The 23,366-nt window shown below is 43.4% G+C and overlaps 1 pseudogene; it reads left to right on the top strand.

Moving 5' to 3' along the window:
- Nucleotides 1–21,840: 21,840 nt before the first annotated feature.
- LOC137095561 (AT-rich interactive domain-containing protein 4B pseudogene) lies at nucleotides 21,841–22,983 on the top strand (annotated as a pseudogene).
- The last annotated feature ends 383 nt before the right edge of the window (nucleotides 22,984–23,366 follow it).

Genomic DNA, 23,366 nt, shown 5'->3' with positions numbered 1-23,366 from the left:
GCCACAGTTAGAAGAGAAAGTGCCCGATTTCGTATTCCAACAGGACGGTGCCCCTCCGCATTGGCACAACAGTGTTTGCGAGTACCTCAACGAACACCTTCCCAGACGTTGGATTGGCCGTGCTGGAGTGACTGATCTTCCACTCCTCCTGTGGCTCCCCAGGTCCCCCGACCTCACACCATGCGACTTTTCTCTCTGGGGGTATGTGAAAGACACTGTGTTCCGACCTCCATTACCGCTGACCTTGGACGACTTAAAACAGTGCATATGTGCTGCATTCGATGCCATTACGTCGGATGTGCTGCAACGGATGTGGAATGAACTGGACTATCGCTTGGACATCTGCCGTGTCACACGGGGCGCCCATATCGAACATCTCTGAAGGTGAGACAAAACTTTGATAATTTATCTGTCGATACGTAGCTGTAGTTTGGTTACAATAAACATATATTCGTCTAAAATTAATTTTCTTATTGGCCTATTCATTTTGACTAACCCTGTATTAGGCCTGGGCGGTTTCGTTCGTTAATTTTGTAATTCGTTAATTATTCGTTATTTTTATTAATTACGAAATGATTACAAAACACATTTTCAAACCCGGAAGGATTTAAAAATAACGAAACGGCATCCCCCATACTTTTAACGAGCTTCCGCCCATTTCGGAAATGGGATGGAGGATGCTGCTGGTGCCCTGGGAGGCTGGAGCCAATCAGCAAGCAAGCAGTGCACCGTGGCAGTGTCTGATTAGCCGGCAAGGCCTTTAAAAGCGGCTCCGCGTGGCCGCGGAGCTCATTTGTTGCGCGGAGGCGAGGGAGGAGAGAGGTCCGGGAGGGCTGCTTGTGCTTGGGTTGGCTTAGCTTGGCTTGGGTAGGAAAAAGACTTGCATTGGGTTGGAAAATATTCCATTCTTCGTTGGAAAAGACTCTTCTGTGTGTGCTTCGATTGCCCTGTCTTTTGGCTGTGTTAGCTCTACATCAGGGCCAGTTTTTGGTCAATTTTCCATTTCTGAACATTTTTTTAAAATACCTGTGTTTTATTCATTAAAAAAATACAAAAAATATTATTTAAAAAAAGAGCCTTCTGTTGGTTTGTGCTCTCGATTGCCTTGTCTCCTGCCTGTGTTAGTTCTACATCAGGGCCAGTCTTTGGCTAATTTTCCATTTTTGAACATTTTCTAAAAATACCTGTGTTTTATTCTTAAAGAAAATACAAAAAATATTCTAAAAAAAAGAGCCTTCTGTTGGTTTGTGCTCTCGATTGCCTTGTCTCCTGCCTGTGTTAGCTCTACATCAGGGCCAGTTTTTGGTCAATTTTCCATTTCTGAACATTATCTAAAAATACCTGTGTTTTATTCTTAAAAAAATACAAAAAATATTCCAAAAAAAGAAAAGAGTCTCCTGTTGGTGTGTGCTCTCGATTGCCTTGTCTCCTGCCTGTGTTAGCTCTACATCAGGGCCAGTTTTTGGCTAATTTTCCGTTTTTGAACATTTTTTAAAAATACCTGTGTTTTATTCATAAAAAATACAAAAAATATTCTATAAAAAAGAGAGCCTTCTGTTGGTTTGTGCTCTCGATTGCCTTGTCTCCTGCCTGTGTTAGCTCTACATCAGGGCCAGTTTTTGGCTAATTTTCCATTTTTGAACATTTTCTAAAAATACCTGTGTTTTATTCTTTAAAAAAATACAAAAAATATTCTAAAAAAATAAAAGAGTCTTCGGTGGCTGTGTGTGCGTTTGTCATTTGTGTAGTTCCAACCAGTGCGGTCCTTTTGCTCATTATTTGTGTAGTTCCAACCAGTGTGATGAAACGCTTCCTTCCCGGCTTTACTAGTCGCAAAGGCCAAGTGCTATCGCGAATACCGAAGAAAGGCAGGGGACTGAAGATGAACACATTGACAAGAAGGGAACATTCATCCAACGAGATGGTTATTGAAACACCCACAGATGCTTCAACCAGCTGTGAGATGGCAGAACCTTCTTCTTCATCAGTTCAAAAGACTCTACGTTCAGATCCTGATGTCCTTCCAACTACCTCTGATACTACTTGTTATGAAGAGGAGGGCGAGGAGGTGGACGTGTCAGAGGAATGGGAGGAAGACAAGATGGAATGTGCTTCCACCACAGGAATTAGTGATCAAGACGAGGACTGAATGCTGATGGAGGGCGCGCTACAGAAACAACCAACAATTATACTCCCTTCCACAAACACCGACAGTCCAAACACGAGCATGAGTACATCTGAAGTGCCTAGTAGGGGTAGGCCGAGATCACTCCTATGGGATCATTACGACGTCCATAATGAGAGGGCCACTTTGGCAGTTTGCAGGCATTGCGGTGTGAGCGTCAGCAGAGGAAAAGATATGAGACATCTTGCCACAACAGGGCTAAGGATGCACATTAAGATACACCACCCAAATGTGAAGTTGGTCCTTCTTACTTAACTTGCAATACTGCTACAGAAATTAGTATGTATATGCAATACTTCCCAGATAATTTTCAGAGTTTTTTCAAAGTGCAATTTCTGTTACTTTTTGTTACTTTTTCTTTATTTCTTATATTTACTTTCTAAGTTTTTATAATATTATTTTTATATATTAATAATTTATAATTTAATTTTATATATTATTTTTATTATTATTTATAATTATATTTTATAAATATTTTATAAATTTAATTATATTTTATTTAAATATTTATATTATTATTTATTTCATTTATATAATAATATATTATTATATTATATTATTTTATTTTATATTGTATTGTATATATTATATAATTTTATATTTATTATTATTATTATTAATTATTATTTATTATTATTTATATTTTATTTATTTAAATTTTATTATTATATTATTGTTTATTTCATTATATTATTAAATTGACTCAGTTTTGGCTACTTTATCTTATTACTTTTTTATTTAATATCTTAATATCTTGTTCTATTTGATTATTTTATTTGATTTATTTTATGAAATGATTTTGTTTATAGAGCATTTAGCATTGCGCAATCGTTAAAAATCGCATTTTAACTAATCGATTCGTTATTATTTTAACAGCGAATCGATTCGTATTTAATAACGAAGTTTCGGAAGTCGTTTTTGCGCATGCGCAAATCGCGTCCGCCATATTAACGAATCGATTCGTTATAACCTTAACGAATCGACCCCATGCCAATAACGAAGCTTCGGAAGTGATTTTGCGCATGCGCGGGGGTCCGCCATCTTAACGAATCGATTCGTAAATATTTACGAAATTTCGTAAATACCGAAACTTTTTTTTGGGAAAATTTTGTAATTATTTTAAATATCGAAACAAAAAAACAACCCAATTACAAATCGATTTTAGAAACAAATTTTTGCGTTGTTACCCAGGCCTAATATATATATATTAGGGCTGGGCAACCACAGAAAAATTTGTTTCTAAACTCGATTCGTTTTTTGGGGGTTTTTGCGTTTTGATATTTAAAAGAATTCCGAAATTTTTCTTTTAAAAAGTTCGATATTTACGAAATTTCGTAAAATTATGAAACAATACAAAACTAATACGAAATGAATACGAATCGATTCGTTAATGGCGGACGTGACCGCGCAATATGCTAAAAAACCTCCATATGGGACAGGGGGAACTTTTGAAGCTTCCCTCTCCCTCTGTTGTTGACTGTTGGTGAGATATTTATCTTTTTTTTTCACTGATTAAACAAACAACAGCTATAAAACTTGCCCCAGACATGCGGAAATAATAACGAAACGATTTTGAAACGATTTCGAAACGAATACGAAGCAATTACGAAATGAATTGAAAAATTCGTTTAGTTTTTTAGATGCTCCTGAATTGTTCAATATCGCTTCGTTATAAAAAAAACGATTTTTTAACGAATTACGAAATTACGAAACGAAACCGCCCAGCCCTAATATATATATATATCCAAGATGTATCCGCACTGCAAAGTTATAGCAGTTCTGCACCACTTTAATGACTGTGGCCCATAGCTGTGGACATTGCGAATGAATTTATTCTTAGTCCAAATGGACTTGCCCTTACTCTGAATGGTCTTCTTGTTTTGAATGGACTTCTTATACCGAATGGACTTGTATTCTGTATGCATCTCAGTCACAGAGATAAAAATGTGATGCATAATAATAATAATAATAATCTGAACAGGTTTGACTATATTTCAAATAGGCTTTCCCACATTCTGTATGTCTCACAATCATAGAGGTAAAAGCAGGATGCAAAACAGCAACAACAACAACAAATCATTTAAATAGGCTTGACCATATTCCCAATAGTCCTGCCCATATTCTGAATAGACTTGGCCATATTGTGGATGCATCTGAATCATAGAGATAAAAACGGGATATTATTATTATTATTATTATTATTATTATTATTATTATTATTAGAAAGGCAGTCAGGAACCAACACTGATGGAAGTCAATAATGGAAAACTGCTTAAAGTGCAAAAGACAAAGAATGGATGCCGTAAAAATACAATTCAGAGTAGGAGAGAAAACTGGCCAAAGAAGGCTTGCCATGAAGAGTTCCTACAAAAAATTGAGAGCAAAATTGACAAGGAAAAAACATGGCTGTGACTCACGAAAGGAACTTTGAAAAAGGAGACTGAGGGACTGATTTTGGCAGCAATTAGACAAGCAATTAGAACCAATGCAATCAAAGTCAGAATTGAAATGTCAATGACAGATTCCAAGTGTAGACTCTACAAGCAAGCAGATGAAACACTGGATCACATCCACAGCTGCTGTAAGAAGATCGCACAGACAGACTACAAGAAGAGGCACAACACCGTTGTTTAGATGATCCACTGGGACTTGTGCCACAAATACCATCTGCCTGCGACAAAGAATTGGTGGGATCACAAGCCGGACAAAGTAGCACAAATTGAACATGTTAAACTACTCTTGGACTTCATACTGAGAAGAATTTTGGAGCACAATACTCCTGACCTCACAATTGTGGAATAAAACAAAGTATGGATCATCAATGTTGCGATCTCAGGCAACAGCAGGATTGATAAGAAGCAATTGGAAAAGCTTACATCAGCGGTTCTCAACCTGGGGGTCGCGACCCCCAGAGGGGTCGATTGGCCGTTTCCGAGGAGTCGTGACGCCACCTCCATTGGCCCTGCCCCCTCCGCCACCTTGCAATGGATGCCAGGCCCCCGGAGGCAATGCAGGAAGACCCAGGCCTGGTGGGGAGGCGAATCTGGCGGCGAGGAGGAGGAAGGAGAGGAGGCCACGCCCCCGCAGCAAGGCCTGTACCTCCATTTGGAGGCACCGCCAAAAGAGAATGGAGAGGAGAAAAGGCCTTTCTGTTGCTTCCCTACCCCGCGCTCCTCGCGCTGCCCTAAGAGGCCTCCACTTCTGGTGGAAGCCTGGAAGAGCAGCGAGAGGAGCGCGGGGCGGTGGCTGCAGGGAAGCCTGCCTCCCTCCCTCCGCTCTGGCCCCTTCTTCCTCCTCTTCTCCGTTTAGGCATTCCAAGCAGAGAAGAGGAGGAGGAAGATGCTGGAGGGGAAGAAGGCAGCTGCAGGGAGCCTGCCTTCCTCCCTCCCCTCTGGTCTATTCTTCTTCCTCCTCCTCTCCGTTTGGGCATTCCAAACGGAGAAGAGGAGGAGGAAGATTCTGGAGGGGAAGAAGGCAGCTGCAGGTAGCCTGCCTCCCTCCCTCCCCTCTGGCCTATTCTTCTTCCCCCTCTCCGTGTTGGGCATCCCAAACGGAGAAGAGGATTAGGAAGAGGCTGGAGGGGAAGAAGGCAGCTGCAGGGAAGTCTGCCTTCCTCCCTCCCCTCTGGCCTACTCTTCTTCCTCCTCTCCGTTTGGGCAAACGGAGAAGAGGAGGAGGAAGATGCTGGAGGGAAAGAAGGCAGCTGCAGGGAGCCTGCCTTCCTCCCTCGTCTCTGGCCTCTTCTTCTTCCTCCTCACTGTTTGGGCATCCCAAATGGAGAAGAGGAGGAGGAAGATGCTGGAGGGGAAGAAGGCAGCTGCAGGGAAGCCTGCCTTCCTCCCTCCCCTCTGGCCTCTTCTTCCTCCTCCTCTCCTTTTGGGGGTCTCAGTGGTATGTGGAATTCAGATCTGAATCAGTTGAAGGTATTGCAAATCCCATAATCTTTTGTTCATACTCCCCCAAGCTTTAAGTATGTTCAATTTGTAACAATAAAAATACATCCTGCATATCAGATATTTACATTACAATTCAGTAGTAAAAGTAGCAACAAAAATAATTTTATGTTTAGGGGTCACCACAACATGAGGAACTGTATTTAGAAAGGTTGAGAACCACTGTCTTACATGATACGAGGATTTAAAGATCGAACTGCAAAGACTCTGGCACAAGTTAGTCAAAGTGATCTCAGTGATGATCGGTACGCTGGGTGCAGTGCCTAAAGACCTTGGCCTGCACTTAAACACAATCGGCGCTGACAAAATTACCTTCTACCAGCTGCAAAAGGCCACCTTACTGGGATTTGCACGCATTATTCGCCAATACATCACACAGTTCTAGACACTTGTGAAGTGTCCGACGTGTGATTTAATACAACAGCCAACAGAGTGATCTTGTTTGCTGTATACTAATCTTGTTGTGTATCTAATAATAATAATAATAATAATAATAATAATAATAATAATTTAACAACAAAAATACTCTGAATAATACTCTAACCCACATTCCGAATGGGCTTGCTCATATTGCTTCTCTCTTAGGGCAGTTCCTGTGCTGAACATTTCTGGCATTGAAAGTGTTGGCCTGGTGTGGGATTCATCTGAGAACATGGCCTTTCTGCTGGTGTACCGTGCGCCTAGCGCACCAGCAGACAGCCTATCCCAGCTGCTGGATACTGTGTCGGAATGGTCCTTGAGATTCCCCAGACTTATTGTCTTGGGGGATTTCAATGTCCACGCTGATGCCGACTCTTGTTCATCAGCATCTATGGACTAGGACTCTCGCTCTGTATTACTGGGCCCACACATCAGGTGGGACACACGCTAGATCTGATTTTCAGCGCAGGAATTCAAGTGACCCAAGCCTCTACTATAGAGGTTCCATGGTCGGATCACTGTGCTCTGAGAGTTCGGTTGGAGCACGCCTACCCACCCTGCAAAGGCGCTGAGCCAATTTGGGCTCGCCCTAGGAGACTTATGGAACCCAGTAGGTTCCAGAATGCTCTGAGGGATCTGGAGCCTGCCAGCGACTCGATTGATGTGTAAGTGGACACATGGAACATCAGGCTATCCAATGCACTCGACGAGATCGCCCCTAAATGCCCTCTCCGACCCCACCAAAATCTGTCTCCTTGGTTCACTGAGGAACTTCAACTGATGAAGCGGGGGAAAAAGACGGCTAGAGGGCGTGTGGCGAGAACTCCGTGACGGAGCATCAAGATCAGCTTATGAGGCATTTAGGGAGTCCTATGAGCTTGCTATCACCGAGGCAAAGCAAGTATATTATGCTTCTTTGATAAAATCTGCTAGCTCACGCCCGGCAAAATTGTTCAAAATAATTCAATCTCTAATGATGGTTCCTACCGTCCCAAAAAGCAGTGATCAGGCCCCTTCAGCCGAGGTTTTTCAGAGCTATTTTGCAGACAAGATCTCGCTACTTCGCCGGGATCTCCCTGCCACAATTCATACAGTGAGAGAACTTGAGACTTGCTGGGCCCATCCTCAATCGGTTCATCCTGCTGGACGCAGAGGCTGTCGATAGGCTCATAGCTGCAGCTAGACCGACCACTTGCTCCCTAGATCCGTGTCCCTCTTGGTTGGTGAAATCCTGCTTGGAGGGATTACGTGACCTTCTGTTGAAGATCATAAACAGCTCCCTTGAGCAAGGAGTTTTTCCAGAGGGTTTAAAAGAGGCGGTGGTCTCTCCCCTGCTGAAGAAACCAGATTTAGATCCTTAGGTTCCCTCCAGTTACTGCCCAGTTTTGAATCTCTCGTTCCTGGACAAGGTGATTGAGAGGGCAGCAGCGGAGCAGTTGCAGCAATTCCTAGACGACACAGCCGGACTAGATCCCTTCCAGTCCGGCTTCCGTGCGGGGCATGGGACAGAGACTGTGCTGGTCTCCATCACAGATTACCTTCGATGCCAGCGTGACCAGGGCGGGTCAGCACTGCTTGTGTTATTGGATCTCACAGCAGCATTTGACACAGTCGACCACAATCTTTTGACCCACCGCCTTGCTGCTGTTGGAGTCAGGAGAACAGCTTTAAACTGGCTGTCCTCCTTTCTTCACAATAGGCCTGTTTGATCAAGAAAAAATTTGTTTCTAAAATCGATTTGTAATTGGGGTGTTTTTTTGTTTCGATATTTAAAATATTTACAAAACTTTCCAAAAAAATGTTTTGTTATTTACGAAATTTCGTTAATATTTACAAAACATTTTGTAAGTGTGAATGTTGCAGTAATGGTCACCTTGATTAGCATTGAATGGCTTTCATTTCTCCCACCCTGGACATTCCATAGATATTAGATAACTCCATTTGCCTAGTTTCCAACAGACCTCTGAGGATGCCTGCCATAGATGTGGGCAAAATGTCAGGAGAGAATGCTTCTGGAACATGGTCATACATACAGCCCTGAAAACTCACACAACCGGCCTCCGCGCGCCATCCGGCTCCGGCTCCTGCGCCCTCCTCCTCCTCCTCCTCGGGTGAGCGTGCGCGCGCCATCCAATCGGCTCCGGCTCCTGCGCCCCCCTCCTCCTCCTCCTCCTCCTCCTCCTCCTCCTGACACTTCCTGCAACACAGCTGGGAGGAGGAGGAGGAGGGCGCAGGAGCCGGAGCCGGATGGCGCGCGGAGGCCGGTTGTAAGGGTGAGCGCGCGCGTGCCATCCAATTGGCTCCGGCTCCTGCGCCCTCCTCCTCCTCCTCCTCCTCCCAGCTGTGTTGCAGGAAGTGCTAGGAGGAGGAGGAGGAGGAGGAGGAGGAGGGCGCAGGAGCCGGAGCCGATTGGATGGCGCGCGCGCGCGCTCACCCTTACAACCGGCCTCCGCACGCCATCTGGCTCCGGCTCCTGCGCCCTCCTCCTAGCACTTCCTGCAACACAGCTGGGAGGAGGAGGAGGGGGGGGCGCAGGAGCCGGAGCCAATTGGATGGCGCGCGGAGGCCGGTTGTAAGGGTGAGCGCGCGCGCGCCATCCAATCGGCTCCGGCTCCTGCCACGGTGCACTGCTGGGGTGCTTGGGAGCGCCGGATTGGCTCCCAGGCACCAGCAGCAGCACTCAGTCAGCACAGCAGCCTCCATCCCATGAACGACACGAGCTGAAGCTCGTAAAATATATGGGGCTGCTGTTTCGATATTTTTAAACCCTTCCGGGTTTGAAAATGTGTTTTGAAATCGCTTCGGATATGGTAAAAATAACGATTTAATAACGAAATAACGAATTAACGAACGAAATCGCACAGGCCTACTTCACAACCGTGGACAGCAAGTGGAGAGGGGAGGCCTGGTCTCTGAGAGGTCCCCTCTATCTTGTGGGGTTCCTCAGGGGGCCATTCTCTTCCCTCTGTTGTTTAACATCTATATGCGACCACTTGCTCAGCTGGTTCGAGGTTTTGGGCTTGAGTGTTACAAGTACACTGATGACACTCACCTTGTGCTGAAGATGGAAGGCCGACCGGACTCTGTACCCGATTGTTTCCATCATTGCCTCGAGGCCGTTACTGGATGGCTGCGTGCCAGCAGGTTGAGGGTGAATCCAGCAAAGACGGAGATCCTATGGCTGGGTCAACCAGGCAGTGGGGATATCCAGCTGCCTACCCTGGATGGCGAGGCGCTATACCCGTCACCATTGGTAAAGAGTCTGGGAGTCCTTTTGGACCCTCTGCTGATGATGGAGGCCCAGGTCTCCGCCACTAGAAGAACCGCCTTTTTTCATCTGCGGCAGGCTAGATGGCTGGCCCCCTACCTGTCCAGGGACAAGCTAGCTACGGTGATCCAGGCTACGGTCATCTCAAGACTGGACTAGTGTAATGCCCTCTACATTGGCTTTCCTCTGTCGGTGATCTGGAAGCTCAAGCTGGTACAAAACGCAGCTGCTCGGCTTCTTGCGGGAACTCCGATGAGATGCCACATAACTCATCTGCATTGGTTACCAATTGAGCACCTGATCTCTTTCAAAGTGATGGTACTCACCTTTAAGGCCTTGCATGGTCTGGGGCCGATGTACCTGAGGGACCACCTCACCCCCTGCCAACCCCAGAGATCCCTCCGTTCTGAGGACCAAGATCTATTGGAAATTCTCAGTGTCAAGACCTTGCGTCTAACAGCAACCAGACGCAGAGCCTTCACAGCAGTGGCACCATCACTCTGGAATACTCTGCCACCTGAAGTCCATGTCTTGCGAGATTTATCAGCTTTCCGCAGGGCATGTAAGACATATCTATTTCGACGGGCCTTTGATCTCTGATTGTTTTTAAACTGTTTTAAATTGTGTTCGATTTTAGCCTGTTCTTGTAAGCCGCTCCAAGCCCCAGGGGAGTGGCGGCATATAAGTTCAAATAATAAATAAATAAATAAATATTCTGTATGCATCTCAATCAAAGAGATAAAAATAAGATATATAATCATCATCATCGTGGTCATGGTCATCGTTGTCGTCACCATCATAGTGTAAATAAGCTTGCCCATATTCCAAATAGTCGCATACATATTCTAGATTGGATTGTCTATAATCCCCATCGATTTGCTCTTTATATTCTGTATAAGTATGCCCTTATTCTGAATGAGCTTATCCTTTTCCCCAATAGGCTTGCTGTTATTTCCAATTGGCTTGTCCTTATTCCCAGTAGGATTGCCCTTTATATTCTGTACTAGCTGTACCCTGCCACGCGTTGCTGTGGCCTATGGTAAATCTTTTCAAAGTAGAGGTAGATATCTGGAGTATTATGAAAGAGCGGACTACCTACCTATTTCCCCTTTTCCTCCCCCTTTCTCTCCTTTCTTCCTTCTCTACCTCTTTCTTTCTTTCTTCCCTTCTTTCGCTCCTTGGTTTCATCCTTCTCTTTCCTTCATTCCCTCCCCCTTTCTTCCTTTGCCTCCTTTCTTCCCTCCATGTTTCCTTCCTTCTTTCATTTTTTATTTCTTTTCTTTCATTTTTTGTTTCCTTTCACTGCCATGCGTTGCTGTGGCCCACCTTACCTCCCTCTTTCTCTCCTTCTTTCCCTCATTCCCTTTTTTCTTTCCTTCTCTCCTTCCTTCCCTTTCTCTTTCCTTCTTCCTTTTTTCTTTTCCTTCCCTTTCTCTTTCTTCCTTCTCTGCCTCTTTCCTTCCTTCCTTCCTTTGGTTTTTGTTTCCATTCTTCCTTTTTTCTGTCCTTCCCTCCCCCCTCTTTCTCTTTCTTTCTCTTCTTCCTTCGCTCCTCTTTCCTTCCTTTTCTTTCCTTATCTCCTTCCTTCTTTCTCCACCCATTTCTTTCCATCCCTCTTCATTTCCTCTTTCTCTCTTTTCTTCCTTCTCTACCTCTTTCCTTCTTTCCTTCACTCTTTGCTTCCATGTTTCCTTCCTTCCTTCGATGTTTTTCCTCTTCCTTGATTGGGCCCGCCACAGGGAAGGAAGGGGGCGTGTCTTATCAGAGGGGGGTGGGAGGAGGGAAGGATTGAGGGAGGGAGGGAAGGGGTGGGGGCGAAGGAAGGGGGCGTGCCTTACCGGAGGGGGGTGGGAGGAAGGATTGAGTGAGGGAGAGAAGGGGTGGGGGGGCGAAGGAAGGGGGCATGTCTTACCTGAGGGGGTGGGAGGAGGGAAGGATTGAGTGAGGGAGGGAAGGGGTGGGGGGCGAAGGAAGGGGGCGTGTCTTACCAGATGGGGGTGGGAGGAGGGAAGGATTGAGTGAGGGAGGGAAGGGGTGGGGGCAAAGGAAGGGGGCGTGTCTTACCAGATGGGGGTGGGAGGAGGGAAGGATTGAGTGAAGGAGGGAAGGGGTGGGGGGCGAAGGAAGGGGGCGTGTCTTATCGGAGGGGGTGGGAGGAGGGAAGGATTGAGTGAGGGAGGGAAGGGGTGAGGGGGAAGGAAGGGGCATTTCACGTGGGCGGGGTAAGATGGAGGGGGAGGAGGGATGGTTTTGACAGGGCGGGAAGCAGTGCGGCGGTGCTTGGAGTTTGCTTCGATATGTTTGTACCTTGTGGGTTGAGGTATGTGCATGGGAATTTTGGTTAATTTTCGTTGGGGGGGGGGGGTTGAGTTTTGCTGTCTTGTTGGACGCCCCTTACAGATTTATAGATATAGATAAGTATACTCTAAATGAGCTTGCCCTTATTCCCAATAGACTTGCTATCTTTTCCCAGTCACCTTGTCCTTATTCCCAGTAGGTTTGCCCTTTATGTCCTGTATACGTGTGACCTTATTCTGAATGAGCTTGCCCTTATTCCAGTAGGATTGCCCTTTATGCCCTGTATTCATGCGCCCTTATTCTGAATGAGCTTGCCCTTGTTCCCAGTAGGCTAGCTGTAATTCTAATTGGCTTGCCCTTTATATTCGGCTTGCTCGTATTCCCTTTGTCTTCCTTGGATTTCCTCCCTGAATGGCAGCATATGGCACAGCATGATGGGCTGCGCAGCATTGCATTGTGACCGTGGGGTTGGCTACACTCTCTGAGCCTTACAGAGAGGCAAAGGCACCCCCCCTTTAGTCCAGTCTTGCCAAGAAAACCCTGCAGAAGAATCAGTAGAGGGTCAGCACAAGTCAGAAACCACTTGAAGGCACATGACGGTGGCACCCTTTGAATTGCAGGCTGAAGTATTCAGCGCAGACGGAGAACAACCCAATTGTGCTCCAGCCTGATTTAATAGGATAGACATTGAAACTCCAAATGCACTCTTGGAATCAGTAATTTGCAGAAGCACTGACAAGTGTCTGGCTAAGTAGGAAACGTCCTCCGAATGAGAAATGAGGGCCCAAACACGGTGGAACGATTGCCCGATTCGGCACAGACTTCTCGCAGGATTTAGAGCCCTTTGCAAGAAAACACGCACAGCAAGCTGGGCCTGCAATCAGATTGTTTTTGGCTTTGACTCCTCTTCCAGATTCTAGGCATGTCCCCAGCAAAGAAATGTTTCGGAGATGGGAAATGTGAGGGAGGATGACAATTGGTCCTGGAGGTACAGTTTATGGCGGCCGGGGGGGGGGGGGTCTTCCTTTTGGAACTAATTTTCGGCAAGACGGTCCTCATCTCTTGTGCTTTGCATGTTTGTTGTCCTCCGGTTGACATGTGATAAAAAATAAATGCATTTGGAGTGATCTGCACTCCAACCTGGACGATCCACAGCTCTATTGGAAATGATGGGAGCTACAGTTCCTCAGCGTTTGCAAAGCACGGCTTGAGAACCTAGAGTTAAATCTGGATCTGGAAGGCTCTGCCAGCAAACTTGCATTTAAATCACGATTTTAGAAGGGACATCCATTTGTCTTCCATTGGTTTCTGAGCACAAGCCATTCCCTTTCTTATGCATTCACTGTGAATGGCACTCTCTCTGGGTGCGTCTACACTGTAGAATTAATGCAGTTTGAAACCACTTTTACTGACTCCATGCTATGGGATCCTGGGAGCTGTAGTTTTGCAAACGTCTTTTGCTTTCTCTGCCAAAGAGTGCTGGCGCCTCAGCAAACTATAAGTCCCAGGATCCCATAGCATGGAGTCATAGCAGATGATGATGACAGTAATAATCATTATCATCATCTATGTAATAAATGTGAAAATATGTTTCTATCTAACTATCTATCTATCTATCATCTATCTATCTATCTTTATTTGTATGTATTTTCCAAGATGGAAAGATATATGGATTTTGGGAGTTATAGTTCACCTACATTCAAGAAGAAGCTTCAGAGAGCACTGTGAATTCCACTAGCAATGAATCTGGTTCAAAAATTTGGCACACAGGCCCATCATGACCAGCTTTGAATACTAGTGGTTTTGGAGGGATTGACGTAGGATGATGGGAGTTGCAGTTCATCCTACATCTGGAGAGCACTGGATGCAATGTGAGCTGCAATTTCCATCATGAACACTGCTGAGGATGGATCTCAACCACACTTGGGACACAGAACCATTGCACCCAACTTTAACTACGGGGGAGGGGGGATAATTGACCCAGGATGATGGGAGTTGTAGTTTACCTACATCCATATGCATTTTATAACAAAAATATTTTTAATATTTATGTTTACAAAATCCCTAACCCAGGCATCACTGAGTACCTAAACTAGTACTGTAGTAGTAGTCGTAATAATAATAATAATAATAGCAACAATAACAACAACAATAATATAAAGCATTTATTTGTGACCTGCATCTCCTTATTCCCCTCCTGCATTCCTTTTGTGTTGGACATGCCCACCTATGTGCCTAGCATCTCTGAGCTTTTCTGTCGCAAATTGCAGAATTTCCAGCTTTTTTAGAGAGAGGAACTTGGCCCTTTTTGCACCCGGTGCCTCTTTTGGAGGTGACTCAGTGTTGTGTCAGAAATGTCAAATGCAGCAAAGAGAAAAGAAAGGAGAGGCAATGGGTGAGAGAAAGATTGTCAAAAGGCAAGTCTGTTTCTACCTGGAAGGTAAAAGCCGCCTTCATTTGAAAGTTTAATCCTAGTGCTTTAAAAAAGGGAAATTTATGGGTGTCAACTTGGCTGCTGCAGCCTTCCAAAGTCTGCGAAGTGTGTGTGTGGGAAGCAATGTAAAAGATATATATTTTAAAGCCAGTTTTGTGTTTTGCATGGAAAAAGTGGCCTCTAGAAGCCACAATGATAGGAAACAAGGTAGCGACCCAAAATGTACGTACTTAAAATTATGGAAGTGGGGAAAAGGTTCCATACTTCAACTTCTGGCTTTTTTCATACTAAGAACTTTATTTTTTTAGGGCAGTGTTTCTCAACCTGGGGGTCAGAACCCGGGGGGGGGGGGGTCGTGAGAGGTGTGTCAGAGGGGTTGCCAAAGACCATCAGACAACACAGTATTTTCTGTTGATCATGGGGGCTCTGTGTGGGATATTTGGCCCAATTCTATCATTGCTGGGGTTCAGAATACTCTTTGATTGTAGGTGAACTATAAATGCCAACAACTACAACTCCCAAATGTCAAGGTTTATTTTCCCCAAACTCCACCTATGTTCACATTTGGGCATATGGAGTATTCGTGCCAAGTTTGGTCCAGATCCATCATTGTTTGAGTCCACAGTTCTCTCTGGATGTAGGTGAACTACAACTCCAAAACTTAAGGTCAATGTCAACCAAACACTTCCAGTATTTTCTGTTGGCCATGGGAGTTCTGTGTCCCAAGTTTGGTTCAATTCCATCATTGGTGGAGTTCACAATGCTCTTTGATTGTAGGTGAATTATAAATCCCAGCAACTACAACTCGCAAATGACAAAATAAATCCCCTCCCCAAATCCCATCAGTGTTCATATTTGGGCATATCGGGTATTTGTGTCAAATTTGGTCCAGTGAATGAAAATACATCCTGCAAATAAGATATTTACATTATGATTCATAACATTAGCAAAGCTACAGTTATGAACTAGCAACGAAAATAATTTTATGGTTGGGGGTCACCACAACATGAGCAGTTGTATTAAGGGGTTGCGGCATTAGGAAGGTTAAGAAACACTGCTTTAAGGCTTCTTGATATATCGATATAGATAGAAAGAATAGGGAGATAAACATCCCTTGGGTTTTTTTCATTAGGCAGATGTGCATTGACGGTAACTCTATTGTGTTAAAATGATGGAAAATAAAGTTCTAATGGACATGTGGTCACACACCTACTAAAACAGGCATGGGCAAACTTTGGCCCTCCAGGTGTTTTGGACTTCAGTTTTCACCATTCTTCACAGCTGGAGGCCAAAGTTGGTCCATTCCTGTATTAAAGAGTTAAGTGGGTGATGATGTGGAACAAAATGGACATGCAAAGAAGTTGAGATGACCATTTGACAGTCATGACAAGAGTTGCATAATCCAATGTTGTCCCTGGTTGATGACGAACAAGCAATGGGCATAAAGGAGGGAAACTGGCATGTTTTCTTTTGCTGTACATTTCTTTCTGATACCTGTTACTGTCGTGAGTATATCTCTGCATTATTGATAGGAGAACAGGGAGCCCGATGTGTGTGTGGCTGCCTAAATAGCAGATAGGGCAGGGCTTTGGCACACCAGGTTAAACTACCAGCTGCAGTAAATCTTACCAGTGGAAAGATTTACAATTTGAAGCCCAGGTCAGAGTGAGCCCAGCTTTTGCCTACCTAGCGGTTTAAAATAAAAATGTGAGTAGATAAATATGTACCGCTTAAAAGTGGGGAGTTATTTCAAGGCACCCATAAGGAAATGCCAGAAAAATTCCGGTGATTTGATCAAAGGAGGAAGTTTACAAACAAAACTCTTCAGCAGGGAGATGGAGTGACAACAACTTCCTGATGACCGGAACCAAGCACAAGCCTCCAAGATGCCAAAGATGAGAAAAGCCTATATATACATTTTCTGTGTACAATTGTCTGTCTTATCAGCTTATAAACGGCATTGAATGATTGCCACAAATTTATGTTCTGTGATTCACTCTGAGTCCTCTTTGGGGTGAGAAAGGCAGAATAGAAATATTGTAAATAAATAAATAAATAAATGAAGACTCAACATTTTTCAGCATTGTATGATTATGTTTTATTTCTGGCCTTGCAGAGGGGTTGATTGGTGCCTTTTGCCGCTAGAGGAACACTGTGGTTCATAGGCTTCTGCAAAGGGATTTAAAGTGGCTTGTAAGTCTTCCTCTGAATGAGCACAAACTACGATATCGTCAACGTATTGGAGTTCTATAACAGACATTGTTGGGACCTTGGTTTTGGCTTTCAGTCTACTGAGGTTAAATAGCTTTCCATTTGTCTGATTGGTGGGAAGCTTCCTATCAACAAGGTGCAGAATCATAGCTATGAAGAATCCTAGCATATGCAGCTAGAGTCCCAACGATTCTCAAGAGAGGATTTTCTCTCTGAGTCCATCTATATTGTAGAACTGATGCGGTTTGACACCAATTGCAGGAAAATCAGAGACCGAGTGAGGGTTTTGCAATGAAATCAGGAAGTTAGGGTTTTGTGGGAAGTTTTCTGAAGGATTCCCAAAACTTTATGTATCCCTGGCTTGGGTTTCCTGACAGCAATGGATGACCTACAGCTTTGAGCTGGAAATGGGGTCTTTCTTGGAAAACGAAAGGGAAAGAAACCATGCTGTTTGCTTTCTCTCCAAAAAACATTTTCCACATTAGCCGACTATGCAAGCGGCAAAACAGGCATCAGGCCCCAAGCAGAGAGCCATAATAAATCAATGGTGGAGTGATTATGACAGTGGAGCAATGTACGATAATGGCATCTCTTTAATGGTTTGCAATCTGGAGAGAAGGAGGCATTTAGCACTAAATGCAACGTTCAGTGCCTTCCATCGACTCCATGAGAACAGAATGGAAACTGCATAAAGGCAACGCCATGCCTTCCCCAGAAAGGGACCCTGGACGCAAACTGTTAAAAATTCATTGGTTGCCCCACTTTGTGAGCCACGGTTTGAACAAGCATTCAGCACCTAGACTCCATTTGTGAGCATCAGCGGCAAACGCTTTGCGGCCATTCATTGAATTTGATTCCAGCAGCAAGAAAACAGGCTACACCTAAACATTAAGAGCCCCCAGTAGTGTAGTGGGTTAAACCCTTGTGCTGGCAGGACTGAAGACCAACAGGTCAGAGGTTTGAATCTAGGGAGAGCGCAGATGAGCCCCCTCTGTTAGCTCCTGCTCCCCAAGTGGGGACATGAGAGAAGCCTCCCACAAGGATGGTAAAACATCAAAACATCTGGGCATCCCCTGGGCAACGTCCTTGCAGATGGCCAATTCTCTCACACCAGAAGCAACTTGTGGTTTCTCAAGTCACTCTTGACATGAAATAAATAAATCTGTGTTGGAAATTGACCGACTTCCATCTTTGGATGGGCATGTTTTGGAGAGCTTTAGTTGTATCTTACCACATTTCTAAGGGTTGGACTAGATGGCCTTTGGGGCTTCTTTCAGCTCTAAGATCCTTTCACCCAACCTGGACTTTCCACAGATATATAAATGCAATTTTCCAAGCTTCCAACAGACTTCACAACCTCTGAGGATGCCTGCCATAGATGCATATGAAACGTCATGAGAGAATGCTTCTAGAACATGGCCATACAGCCTGAAAAATCTACGCCAACCCTCTAAGATCTTACATTTTCCTTCTCCCATTCTTCCTCCTGGGGGGTTATAGTTTTACAAGTCTTCCACCAAAAAGGGCTTCACCAAACTTCAAATCCCAAAATTCCCTTTCACTAGACCATTACTGTTAAGGTGGTATCAAACTACATTTAGCTTGTATTTTTGAAGGCTTTCATGGCTGGAATCACTGGGTTGTTGTGAGTTTTCTGGACTGTATGGCCATGTTCCAGAAGCATTCTCTCCTGACATTTCACCTGCAATCTGGAGAGAAGGAGGCATTTAGCACGAAATGATGATGTGGTGAAACGTCAGGAGAGAATGCTTCTGGAACATGGGCATACAGCCCAGAAAACTCACAACAACCCATTGCATTTAATTTGCCATGTAGATGCAGTGGATCGGGCAATTGCACCACTAGAATATTTATGTATTTAAAAATGGTTTTTGCTTACCAAACAGCTGGTAATTCAGAAAGTTGGAAATGAAATGAAATTGTGCATGTGTGGCTATATTATATGTGTGTGTGTATATGCATCAAGTGATATGCAATTACTTGCCAAGCTATGCGTAAGTAAGATTAGTAATGAAATAAAAATTATATATATAAAAGCTTGTGATGGATGTGAGTAGGCAATGCCAGCGGAGATTTTGTATGCCAACAAAGGCCAGAATGCAATTTGAGGGAGAATTCATATTTTTTCTTGCCAATTGGAAAGACATATAGCTATATGCTTATACCTAGGTTGCTCTTGTAAAATGGAACGGCATTTGGTGGCTTGCAAATCTCTGCATCCAGTGCCAGCTTTCTAGGCCTTTCTCTCCTTTAAACATTTGGTAGCCAGACAGATGGATCGCTTGCCCTGCGGCTTCTTTGGATCGGAGACATCTCTGTCTCTGAATATGGAGATGGCCTAATCTTCACCATCGGGGCTCATAATTACAGATCGCTCTATCTTTTGAAATCATCTCCTCCCAAGTTTCAAAGCTGGCTTGCAAATGGGATGATGAGGAATCCGAACCCACTCATCCTTTTTAGCTTCCAAAGGGTTAGAAGAGCTCTCCATCTCCTGGCAGATGACATCTAAAAGTGGTTTGATTATAATGGCAGGAGGAGGGGACCGGAGGATGCTGATAATGTTAATCAGCGTCACCGTGGAAACCAGCCCCGATGTCAATCAAAGGAAGAAAGGTCCCGAGGATCTGGGTTTTGTGGCTTTTGAGCCTTATCCAATTTTTGGTGACCACGAAGGGACCTATTCGTTGCACGAAAAAGTCAGTCAGTAAGCCGGTGAGCTACTGGGAAGACTGAATCTCTGGGTGGAGATTCAGGAAATTAATTGGTGACCAAAGGGGTTACAGAAAAGGACCCGGTAGTGATAAAACTACAGGGGGTTATTGATTCTGAGTTAAGAATCAAGGTTTGGCTGGGAGCCAATTCTGTTAATAAGCCTTTTAGCTTATTTGTTTTATTTAGGACAGTTGTCCAGAAGAGTTACATCTGCTTATAGAAACCTCTTGAAGTCTGTGCCTGAGATTACTCATGAAACCTTACTAATGTAACCAATCAAGATTTGTGCCTCTTGTGAAGAAACAGTTAAACATGTTATACTCCTGTTAAAATAAACTTGTTACTGTTTTCCTCAAGCCTTGCCTGATACAGTTTCTCTTAAGACAAACAGCCTGCATAAGAAGTAAAGTCAAGCCAGGGACAGTAAATGCTACGCTATCAAATGAATAAAGCCTTCTGTAATTAATAGTCCCTTTATAAAATAGCTCCTAAGCTGATATTGATCGTTGCCCAGCTTTCCTCACACATTACGTGGCAGTAAGCTTTTACCCACACTCCTTCACAGTTGGTGGCAAGCGACAGGATACGTTTAACATCTGATTTAGTGCCTAAGATCGCCTAAAGGAAAAATCTTGAGGTAAAAGTTATAGCCAAAGATGGTGGCTAAGAAGCAAAGCAAATTAACCAAGGAGGTTGAGGCTTATCAAGAAGAGGGAAGCTCAGACTCAGACCAAACTCCTACGTTTGAGTTACAGTACAAATATCAACTAGAGTTAAGGAAATTGGAAATTGAGGCACAGGACAGGGCGAGACAGGCAGAAATGGAAGGCCAAAAGAGACAGGCAGAAATGGAAGCCCAAAGGGCACAAATGGAGTTTGAGGAGAGGGAAAAAATCAGACAAGCGGAGGAGAGAGTTAGGCAGGCTGAATTACGGAAAATGGAATTAGAAATTGAAAAACAATGTTTAACTCTCCCTCAGACACAAGTGAATATACAGGAGAGACCAGAGGAGATCCCTATGGATCATATTTTGATAAAATTCCCAAGATATAATAAAGAAGACAGTGTGGAAAAATTTCTAATTTCCTTCGAAAGATGTTGTAAGGACTTCAATGTGGCTGAGGAAAAATGGATGGCATATTTAAGGCCACAGATTTGTGGTAAACTCCTGGAGATTTACAGCGACATGGCAGAGACAGAACATAGAGATTACTCTAAGTTCAAACAACAAGTCCAACAGAAATTACAGATGACACCTGAATTTTATAGGATGAAGTTCAGGATGATCAAAAAAGAAAAATATGAGAGTTATTCTCAATTAGCCTCCAAGCAGGCACAATACTTTGAGAGTTGGATCAGAGGCGCTCAGGTAAATGACTTCCAGCACCTCAAAAACTTAATTCAAAAGGAGCAGTTTTATCAACAAGTTCCCCTTGATTATAGATGGATTATACAGGATAGAAACCCCGAAACTTCAACACAGGCAGCTATCATGGTGGACCAGTTGATTACTTTAAAGGAAGGATTTAAAGAAGAAGAAGGAGTCAGGAAGGAAGCAAGACAATCCCAACCTCCATTTAAAAACTCCCCTCACAGTCAACCAGGGAGAGGATCTGCAGTAGAAAACACCACCTGTAGGATGGCAGGCACCATGCAGCCTAACAGTACTGAGGGAAAGAAGGGCTGTTTTCATTGTGGAAAATTAGGACATTTCAAGTCTCAATGTAATCTCCTGAGAAAAGAGAAGTCCACCTTCTTCATTAGAGAAAGAAATACCCCTGAAAAAGAAATGGAACCCAGTGTTAAAAAGGATTGCACTGAGGTGGTTCAAAAAGGGGAACAGATTGAAAAACAGTGTTTGTTTGTGGTACTAAACACAGTCCCAAATGACTATTTGGAACCGATCAAAATAGATGGAAACCTGTTGCAAGGGTGGAGAGACACGGGTTCTGAAGTTTGTGTAATTCATCCAAAGATGGTACCTGAGAGGTATCAAAATCCTACTTTTCAAATTAATATAAAAGGCTTAGGACCAGTGATTACTTCAAATGTGGTCTCTTTGCCTATAAGATATGGCAATTGGACAGGCATGTGGGATTTTGCCATAAGTTCAGAGATCCCTTACTCATGCCTGATTGGAAATGACTTGGCCAGAAGGATTAAGAAAATATCAAAGTTACCTAAAGAGGAAAAAGACTTGAGTGTGGTACCTCAGAAACATGATGAGCACCCAGATAGAGCCAGTGATGAGAATATAGAAACAGTGGGTCCTGCAGAACAAGTGATAAATTCTGAGGAGAAAAAAAGAGCTAAAAGAATCATTGACTTTAAAAGATGTATTACCTTCAGCTCCAAGTAAAGAAATTACCTGCTGAGCTCATTGACAAAGACAATGAAATACAATCAGAAGAGAAAGCTGAAGAAAAGCTAACCCTTAAGGGACCTATTTATTTGGCAGTAGACATGGTTGGGAGTACAAAATATCAAAAAGTCTTCTGTGAAGAAAAAATCCACACATCTAAAAGACTAGTTGAAGTGAAGATAACTTCCAAACATGATTCATTCACTATAAAGGTTCCAGATGATCGCACAAAAGAAGTTTTAAAGATCGGAACTGTGGTTGAAGTTAAGAATCCAGATAAAATTTATCAAAAAGCTGTCATCAACAATTTGACTGATGCAAACTGGTACCCTGTAACCATTGATGATAAAGATAAGAGGACTCTCAAACACTCTCCATTTTGTCTGAAAGAAGAAAGAAGTTTTGCTAAGAATAAAACATTAGATCAGCTTCTCCTTACTAAACCTGAACATTTCGATATGTCTACAACTGAAAAGAAAGTAAGCAGAGGAAGAAGATCCAATCATATATTGGAGGAAGAAGATAAAAACCAAGCTGATTGACTGTTAAGAAAAATGATATACACTGACTATGTTAGTCTTGATAAAAAGACAAATCTCCAGTTCCAAGGTTTAAAGGTTCATCCAGACAGCAGTGATGAGACTACAATAGAGAAGGACAATGCTCTTGTTCGTTCTTCCAACGATGGCGAATTCTCTTCAATACCAAGAAAAGATGTTCAAGGAACTACAAATTCTTCACTAAGACCTGATGCTACGTTGAAGCAAGCCTTTATTCGAGCCTTAAAACTCAATGAAAGCAGAACTGTTCCTGATAATTGGAAGATCAGGTTGAAAGAAGAAGCTCCAGCAGCAAAAGAAGAGAAAGGAGAAGGCTTCCTACAACAGCGTTGTCACTTCATGGAAGACCAAGGGACTCTTAGTAATGAACAACCTGTGATTAACTATAGAGACTTAAATCTCTTCAAATTATTCGGACTTGCTCATAAGTTTAAAGGACTTAATGATATTAAAAGACTGATATATGTAAAAATATTGAAATTATATGTCAGTAGAATCACAGGGAAATTAACCAAGTATATTGCAGAAGAGATAAGAAAAATGTTAGAAATGTGAGACTTTGGTATCGCATACATGGATATTATTGAATAGCTGATCAATATATTGTTTGTATATAGTTATATGATGTTGATATTATCCAAATTATTTTTGACCATTCTAGTTGGTAGAAAAGTCAAAAATAATCCCTATGGGTTGGGAGGTGTGACGATGTGTAAATTTTATTCCTTTGGTTATGTGTAATTTAAACAGTAGTTTATGGATGGTAAGTATGGAGGATTATGTTTTGTTGGAGATGGTGGCTTGGCATTAGCTGAGTTGCCATAGCAACAGGGGCGGAGCCAACTGCCTCTTCATGGGGCAGCTGTTTTGAAAAAGTCAGTCAGTAAGCCGGTGAGCTACTGGGAAGACTGAGTCTCTGAGCGGAGATTCAGGAAATT

Source organism: Anolis sagrei, chromosome Y (genome assembly GCF_037176765.1).
Source record: "Anolis sagrei isolate rAnoSag1 chromosome Y, rAnoSag1.mat, whole genome shotgun sequence".
NCBI lineage: Eukaryota > Metazoa > Chordata > Lepidosauria > Squamata > Dactyloidae > Anolis > Anolis sagrei.
The sequence above is the reverse complement of the archived record's forward strand: the minus strand, read 5'-3'. Positions and strand labels throughout refer to the sequence as shown.